Below are 7,934 nucleotides of genomic sequence, written 5' to 3' on the forward strand. Positions count from 1 at the left end.
ATCAGTCTCATAAAAGACCCCTGTGCCCAGATATATTTGGTCCTTGTGGAACTCCTGTTCTTTCCAGGTCGTATTAACTCCCCCCCTTTTTTTGGTTTCCTGCATTCTGCCAGAGGTTTGGTTATGAGTCTTAATATCTGTTTTGATACACTGCTAGGTAGAGTCTTTCAGAGGCCTTCTGTGGTACAACTCCTGTCCTGTTACTTGTTTGCTCCTACATCCAACGTCCATCCCATTTGTCTTCCTAAGTGAGGATTGATCATCACACCCTGGTTCCTCTTTCTTGTTTATCTTCTTTAGGTGGATAGATTTCAGTATATTTATCCTATCTTATAGGTCTATAAAAGTGAGTATATACCATGTGTGTCTTTCTGCTTTTGGGATACCTCACTCAGGATGATCATTTCTAGGTCCCACCATTTGCCTGCAAATTTCATGATTTCCTCATTTTTAATTGCTGAGTAGTATTCCATTGTGTAAAAGTACCACAATTTCTATATCCATTCCTCAACTGAGGGACATGTGGGTTGTTTTCAGGTTCTAGTTATTACGAATAAAGCTGCTACAAACATGGTTGAGCAAATGTCCTTGTTGTGTACTTAAGCCCCTTTTGCATATATGCCTAGGAGTGGTATAGCTGGATCTTGAGGAAGCACTATTCCTAATTGTCTGAGAAAGCGCCAGATTGATTTCCAAAGTGTTTGTACAAGTTTGCATTCCCACCAATGATGGACGAGGGTTCCCCTTTCTCCACAACCTCTCCAGCATGTGTTGTCACTTGAGTTTTTGATCTTAGCCATTCTGGTGGGTGTCAGGTGAAATCTCAGGGTCGTTTTGATTTGCATTTCTCTGATGGCTAAGGACATTGAGCATTTAAGTGTTTCTCTGCCATTCTGTATTCCTCCACTGAGAATTCTCTGTTTAGCTCTGTACCCAATTTTTTAATCGGATTGCTTGATTTGCTGCTTTTTAACTTCTTTAGTTCTTTATATATTCTGGATATCAGCCCTCTGTCAGATGTAGGGCTGGTGAAGATCCTTTCCCAGTCTGTAGGCTGTCATTTTGTTTTGATGACTATATCCTTTGCTTTACAGAAGCTTTTCAGTTTCATAAGGTCCCATTTATCGATTGTTGCTCTAAGAGCCTGTGCTGTTGGTGTTCTGTTTAGGAAGTTGTCTCCTGTGCCAATGAGTTCCAACGTCTTACCCACTTTTTCTTCTAACCGATTTAGTGTAGCTGGATCTTTGATCCACTTGGACTTTAGTTTTATGCAGGGTGATAAATATGGATCTATTTTCATTTTTCTACATGTAGACATCCAGTTGGACCAGCCCATTTGTTGAAGATGCTGTCTTTGTGATTTCTTATTCCTTTTCTAAAAAAATTTTCCTTTGAAAAACTGCATTTCTCTCACATATCTGACATGCACACAGGCTCCAAGTACATTGTATTTTTTTTTCTTTCCAAACCTAAAGCCCTTTTCTATGAATCTGCTCTGATGTACAGATTGTGTTTCTGAGTTATGTTTCTTATAAATCTAATAAATTTGTCTAGGAACTTCACAAAAATATGAAACAAAATGAAAATATTGTGATGTCATAATTTAAAAGTAATAACTACTATCAGAGATAATCAAACTCAGAGGTGAAATTAATGAATTGGAAACAAAGAAAACATCCAATAATAAGTAAGTATATACCATGTGTGTTTTTATGCTTGTTAACTACTTCACTCAGGATGATCTTTTCTCGATTCTAACATTTGCCTGCACATTTCATGAATTCTTTGATTTTAATTGTTGAGTAGTATTCCATTGTGTAAATGTACCACAATTTCTGTATTCATTCCTCAGTTGGGGGACATCTGGGTTGTTTCCAGGTTGTGGCTATTAAGAATAAAGCTGCTATGAACATTTGATCACCTCCCCCTAAGAGGGGAGCCAAGCCAAACAGGAGGACAAGAAGCCAGTCCTGATGAGACTTGATTGTCTAGGGTCAGATGGAAGGGGAGGAGGAACCTATAATTAATATAAAAAGTAAAAATTAAAAAAATCAAAGAATCAATGTGACCAAGAGCTGGTTCTTTGAGAAAATCAATAAGATAGACAAACCCACAGCCAGACTAATGAAAAGGCAGAAAGAAACTATTCAAATCATCAAAATCAGAAATGAAAAGGGGGACATAACAATAGACCCTGAGGAAATCCAAACAATCATTAGGTCTTACTATAAAACCTGTATACCACAAAATGTGAAAATCTAAATGAAATCTCTAATTTTCTTTTCCAAATTAAAAATTAAATCAAGATTGGGTAAATACATTAAATAGTCCTATCCACCCCAAAGAAATAGAAGGAGTCATCAAAAGTCTCTCTTAAACAAACAAACAAACAAACAAAAAGACTAGGGACAAATGGTGTCAGTGCAGAATTCTACCAGACCTTCAAAGAAGAGCTAACTCCAATTCTCTTCAAATTATTCCACAAAATAGAAACAAAAGGAATATTGCCAAACTCAGTCTATGAAGCCCTTAATACCTACACCACACAAAGACCCAACAAAAAAAGAGAACTTCAGACCTATCTCTCTTTGGATATTGATGCAAAAATACTCTAAAATACATGCAAACCATATTCAAGAAAACATAAAGATATCATCCAACATGACAAAGTAGGCTTCATCCCAGGCATGTAGGGGTGGTTCAAAATATGGAAAACCATCAATGTAATCCACCATGTGAACAAACTGAAGGAGAAAAACCACATGATCATCTCCTTAGATGCCTAAAAAACATATGGCAAAATCCAACACCATTCATACTTAAAGTCTTGGAGAGATCAGGGATAAAAATCACATACCTAAATACAGTAAAAACAATATATAGCAAGTCTATAGTCAACATCAAAATACATGGAGAGAAACTTAAATGAATCCCACTGAAATCAGGGACAAGGCAAGGCTGGCCAATCTCTTGTTATCTTTTAAACATAGTTCTTGAATTTCTAGCTAGAGCAATAAGACAACTAAAGGAGAACAAGGGATACAAATTGGAATGGAAGATGACAAAGTATCACTATTTGCAGATGATATGACAATATAATGAATGACCCAAAAAATTCTACTCAGGAACTCTTTCAGCTGATAAACACCTTCATCAAAGTGGCTGGACACAAAATTAAATAAAAAAAAATCAGTAGCCCTTCTGTATACAAATGACAAATGTGCTGAGAAAGAAATTAGGGAAATAACAACTTTCACAAGAGCCACAAATTACATAAAGTACCTTAGTCTGGCTCTAACCAAGCAAGGGAAAGACCTGTTAGAAAAAACTTCAAGTCTCTGAAGAAAGAAATTGAAGATCAGAAGATGAAAAGATCTCCCATGCTCATGGATTAGTATGATTAACACAGTGAAAAACGGACATCCTGCCAAAAGCAATCTACAGATTCAATGCAATTCCCATAAAAATACGAACACAATTCTTTACAGACCTTGAAAGAACAAGTCTCAATTTCATATGGAAAAAAAAAAACAGACTTACTAAAACAATCCTGTACAACAGATAGTCTGGAGGTATCTTCATCCGTGATCTCAAACTGTACTACAGAGCAATAGTAATAAAAACTGCATGGTATTGGCATAGACACAGAATGGTGGATCAGTGGAATAGAATAGAAAACTCAGAAATGAACCCACACACCTATGGATACTTGCTTTTTGACAAAAAACCCAAAACCATACAATAGAAAAGGGCAGTATCTTCAACAATTGGTGCTGGTAAAACTGGATGTCTACATGTAGAAAAATGCAAATAGATTCATACTTATCACCCAGGGGATCAAAGACCTCAGTATAAAAGTGGACACATTAAACCTGTTAGAAGAAAAAGTGGGGAAGAGCCTTGAAATCATTGGTACAAGAGACAACTTCTTGAACAGAACACCAACAGCACAGGTTCTAAGATCCTAAACAATCAATAAATGGGACCTCATGAAACTAAAAATCTGTAATGCAAAGGACACTGTTGTCAGAACCAAAGGACAGCCTATAGATTGGAAAAGAATCTTCACCAACCCTCTATCTGATAGATGGATAATATCCAGAATCTACAAATACTCAAGAAGTTAAACAGCAACAAATCAAGTAATCCAATTAAAAAATGGGGTACAGAGCTAAAAAGATAATTCTCTATCAAGGAATATTGAATGACAGATAAACACTTAAAGAAATGCTCGACATTGTTAGTAATCAGGAAATGCAAATCAAAACGACGCAGAGATTTCGCTTTACACTGATCAGAAAGATGAAGATCAAAAACTCAAGTGAAGACACATGCTAGAGAGGATGTGGAGAGAGGGGAACCCTCCTCCATTTCTGTTGGAAATTCTACAACCACTTTGGAAATCAATCTGGTGCTTTCTCAGACAATTTAGAATAGTACTTCCTCTAGACGCAGTTATAAAACTCCTTGGCATATTCCCAAAAGATGCTCCACCATTCAATAAGAGCCTTTGCTCATCCATCTTCATAGTTTTATTTGTAATAGCCAGAATCTGGAAAACCCTACATGTCCCTAACCAGAGTACTAGATACAGAAAATATAGTACAGTTGGGAAAGGATCTTCAACAACCCTATATCTGATAGAGGGCTAATATCCAGAATAAATAAAGAACTTAAGTAGGTAAACACCAACATGACAAGTAATCTAATTAAAAAATGGCATACAGAGCTAAAAGGAGAATTCTCAATAGAGGAATATAAAATGGCACTTAAAGAAATGCTCAACATCTTTAGTCATCAGGGAAATGCAAATAAAAATGACCCAGAGATTTCACCTTACATCCATCAGAATGGCTAAGATCAAAAACTCAAGTGACAACAGATGCTGGAGAGGATGTGGAGGAAGGGGAACCCTACTCCTTTGCTGGTGGGAATGTAAACTTGTACAACCACTTTGGAAATCAGTCTGGCACTTTCTCAGACAATTAGGAATTGTGCTACCTCAAGATTCAGCCATAGCACTCCTAGGCATATATCCAAAATATGCTCTAGTATACAAAAATGACATTTGCTCACCATTTTTGGAGCAGCTTTATTTGTAATAGCCAGAATCTAAAACAACTCAGATGTCCCTCAATTGAGGAATAAATACAGAAATTGTGATACACTTACACAATGGTATAATACTCGGTTTTTAAAAACAAGGGAACCATGAAATTTTCAGGCTAATGGTGGGAAGTAGAAAAGATCATTCTGAGTGAGGTATCCTAGAAGCAGAAAGACACACATGGTGTATATTCACTAATAAATGGATATTAGACATATAAAATAGGATAATCATGTTAAAATCTGTAGACCTAAAGAAGCTAAGCAAGAAGGAGGAGCCTGGGAAAGATGATCAATCCTCACTTAAGAAAAGCAAATTTAATGGACATTGGAAGTGTGAGAATATAGGGAATAGGACAGGAGTCTAGCACAGATGGCCTTTGAAGAACTCTACCCAGCAGAGTATTTAAGCAGATGCTGAGACTCATAGCCAAACTTTGGGCAGGGCATCCTATTAATGAAGTGGGAGATAGAAAGACCTGGAGTGGACAGGAGTTTCACAAGGAGAGCAACAGAACCAAAACATCTGGGCACAGGGGTTTTTTCTGAGACTGATACTCTAAATAAGGACCATGTATGGAGGTAAGAGATATAGTCCAAGGCAGCTCAGTCTCCAAGTGGTCTCCCTAATAATAGTAACAGGGACTGTCTCTGACATGAACTCAGTGGCTGGCTCTTTTCTCACCTCCCCCTAATGGGGGAGTAGCCTTATCAGGCCACAGAGGAAGACAATGCAGCCAGACATGATGAGACTTGATAGGCTAGAGTCAAATGGAAAAGCAAGAGGACCACCCTACCAGTGCACTTTGGGAGGGGACTGGGAGGTGTTGTGGGATTGAGGGTGGGATTAGGATGGGATGAAAGAGGGAGCTACAGCTGGGATACAAAGTGTAATTTATTAAAAATAAATAAAGTAAAATTTCAAAAAAACACCTGATATGAACTCATTGGCCAGACTCTTGATCACCTCCCCTTGTGGGATTTAGCCTTGCCAAACCACAGAAGAGGACAATGAAGCCAGTCCTGATGAGACCTGATAGGCCAGGATCAGAGAGAAGGGGAGAGGGACCTTTCTTATCAGTGGACTAGTGGAGGGACATAGGGGAAAAAGGAGGAGCAAATGGGAGACTGGGAGGAGACAAGGGAGGGGACTACAGCCAGGATACAAATTATATAAATTTTAATTAATAAAAAGGTAATTTAAATATCATTCATCTTTCATATTTATTATCTATAATGTGTGTCAGGAAGATACGATATTGGAAACTTGCAAACTTGATGTCAAGACTCCACTGCTGAGGATACTACATAACTTGAGTTGCTAAACATGGAGAAATCAAGCTATTAATCACCTGGATGTTTTATCTATCTTGGCTATATTTCATAATGCTAGAAGGTTCTACACTTGCTACCAATGAAAATAAAGGTAACACCAACTCCTATTCTTCCATGAACTATGAGGTATGTAGTTATGATGGGCTTTACATCATATGTACTATGGTCCAATAATGGGCAAACATATTATATATGGAATCAACCTTTGTTTGATTTGATTTTAAGGTCTCCTCAATGGAATGGAACACACACTTGGCACCATAAAAATAGCCAGAATCTGTGACTAGATACAGCAAAGACCCAAGGATTGAACTTAATGCTGTTATTCTACAAAATGGACTATATATGAAATCAACTCATTTGTTGTTGCACCGTGGATTAGTGCATCCCTGAGCCTTCATCAGCGTAGCTTTTGTTCTTTTTGCAGTAGATGGAAAATAATGCAGAAATCAGTGACTGTTCAAGGTATAGAAACTGCTCATGGTACATATCATAATAGACTATGAAGTGCTCAGACACAAATGTGGCTTACATATCACACCCATTTCAATAAGGATGAGGGGTCATGGCTGAAGAGACCTGGGTAGATTGTAAGAGCCAGAGGCTTGGATAACCTCAAGAAAACAACATTTTCTGTCCACAGCAGGCTACTTGCACATGTAAATTCACAATAATTATGAAAAGATGTGCCAGATCATGTGTACTTAAACAAAACAAAATACCAGCATGAAGAAGGAGAGGGGAAGAAAATATCACTGCTAGCTGAAATTTGATTGGGATTTGATAGTTACTGGGAAAGAGAGTTACTGAGATTTGCGAGTTACTGGAAAAGTGAAGAGAGTTTCTTCACTGTTATGATCACTAGGTGGCCATCCACACACACAAGAAGGCTCCAGTTAAAATAGTACTTATAGAACACTCACTGCCCTTGACTGGGAGAATAAAGGAAACACAAAGTCAGATAGGTAGGGGGCTTAATGTAGGCGGATATGGAAGTGGTGGTGTTGGTGAATATGACCAAAATGTTTGCACTAAAATATTAAACAATATATATTTAAAGACCAAAATAAAATTAAATGTGTGATGGAAGGGCATTGTTGAAATTGTGAGAAACAAGAAAAATAAATAGTAGTTCTTGCCAAAGGACAGCATAGATCCAAATGTATATCTACATACATATGATATATATCATTTTACACAACTTTATGCATGTAAGTAAAGGATTGCAAACACATTATAGACTGCAATCACTACTTCATAGTTCATGATAAAGTAGCAGAGGGGCTCCAATCCTCCACACACACAGCAGTGATAAAGAAATGGAAGACTTCACCACTTTATTTTAGATTCATGTTTTGAAAACCATAGTATGTCATAAACTTGTACACCACTTGAGTCTATGACCTACCTAGTCACAGATTATGGCGATTTTGAATGCCAAGCATGTGTTCTATATCATGAGGGGACCTTAAAAATCGAATCAGAGAAAGATT

The sequence above is a fragment of the Meriones unguiculatus genome (assembly GCF_030254825.1).
Source record: "Meriones unguiculatus strain TT.TT164.6M chromosome 13 unlocalized genomic scaffold, Bangor_MerUng_6.1 Chr13_unordered_Scaffold_34, whole genome shotgun sequence".
In the NCBI taxonomy this organism is placed as follows: Eukaryota; Metazoa; Chordata; class Mammalia; order Rodentia; family Muridae; genus Meriones; species Meriones unguiculatus.